This window comes from Otolemur garnettii, unplaced genomic scaffold (genome assembly GCF_000181295.1).
Source record: "Otolemur garnettii isolate 467f Iridium unplaced genomic scaffold, OtoGar3 scaffold00166, whole genome shotgun sequence".
NCBI lineage: Eukaryota > Metazoa > Chordata > Mammalia > Primates > Galagidae > Otolemur > Otolemur garnettii.
The window spans coordinates 2,749,194-2,750,804 of record NW_003852561.1 but is presented as its reverse complement, the minus strand read 5'-3'; the positions used below and the strand labels follow the sequence as shown (position 1 = coordinate 2,750,804).

The 1,611-nt window shown below is 39.2% G+C and overlaps 1 protein-coding gene across 2 annotated transcripts in view; it reads right to left on the bottom strand.

Moving 5' to 3' along the window:
* Nucleotides 1-1,611, bottom strand: part of KLHL24 (kelch like family member 24) — a 43,975-nt gene that overhangs the window by 28,157 nt on the left and 14,207 nt on the right. The window lies entirely within an intron of this gene.

The following is a 1,611-nucleotide window of genomic DNA, read 5'->3' as shown; positions in this document are numbered from 1 at the left end:
GTCATTGTTGTTTGGCGGGTCCGGGCTGGGGATTCGAACCCGCCACCTTAGGCGTACGTGGCTGGCACCTTAGCCGGTTGAGCTATAGGTGCCGAGCCCAGTGTCTTCTTCTTGATCGTGTTATTTGCCTCCATCCTTTTCCCCTAATCACCCTAAACTCCAGATATCCTAGTTCCAATATTCATTAGTTACTTCCAATTTTCATGCATTCCCTCACTGAATGTACTTAATTTTGTTGCTTCCACCACCATCATCAACTACAAATATTTATTAAGTGTCTACTACAGTCAAGATACTTGTGCTACGCCAAGGGCTTACAGAGATGCAAGATACTGCTGTTGGAGTGCTTTTTAAAAAAAATATAGTTGTGACAAAGCATTTTCATAAAGATAATTAACCCTATAAAGTGGCACAGGCAATAAGTCACAATGGAACAGATAGCATAGCTTCCCTTAAATTTCTATGTTTTTTTTTTTTTAAATAACTTTGTTATCAATTAGCACTTAACCTTCCTGAAGTCTAGCTGATAGGATTTTTCCTGGGCAGATGTTTACCAGGATATGCTGATTGTTCAGGGAAAAGTACCTGGTCGTAACAGTATCTGAATAAGTACAAGCTTGTATTCCATACCTCTGTCCATTCCTAAATTATGCAGGTAAGGTCAGAAAAAATTCAAGTAATTTTATTAGTCAAATGGAATAAAGACTAAAGTGAAATAATGTTTTCATCTGTGATCATTAAGTGGGGATTCTGAGGCAGTATGGTGATTCCAAAAAGTCCCCAAATGATTGAAGAATTATATAATGCTCTTTAGTCCCTTCTAGGAATCCTGGCAAATACTAAGTATGTTCTTGGAAATTTATCAGGTAAGGCTTTAAGAAGTATTAAGTGCCAAATTTGTGTACTGCCTATCAGCTAGTTTGATGCAACCAAATAGCTAGGCGTTGTGGCGGGAGCCTGTGGTCCCAGCTACTTGGGAGGCGGAGGCAGGACACTCACTTAAGCCCAGGAGTTGGAGGTTCCTATGAGCTGTGATGCCACAGCATTCTACCCAGGGCAACAGCTTGAAACTGTCTCAAAAAAAAAAGAAAGAAAGAAATGACCTTGGACGAGGAACTAACAGACTGAGGCACTTGATTGTAGCCATCAATTCTCTGAAATGTTAAAAGGGCTCTTCTATCCCTACCTCCTTTCCACATCTTCAAAAATTGATATGTGGTCCAAAATGTACTTGTAATTGATTTAAGAGTGCTTAGAATACTCTCATCTATTCTCATACCCTCAGAATCTCATACACTATCCCTTCTAGAGGCCCCAACTTCCTCCCGAAATGGCACACCAGTCAGTCATTCAGGACTAACCATGGTGGCAAAAAGGAGGCTAAGGACAATCAGAGAGAATCCACAAAGTGGCAGGCCACCCTACCTTCACAAGCCACAAATAAAACTGAGACTTGAGTGTTAACAATTTTAGACCATATTCTGTAAACCTTATCACATATTTAATTGTATCTCATTTTTAAGTCCTTAAATGACACAAAGGGAAAGAAAACATGTAATATCAAAATCAAGAACTCATTTTACTATATACAGTGTCTTCTTTTTTTTTTTT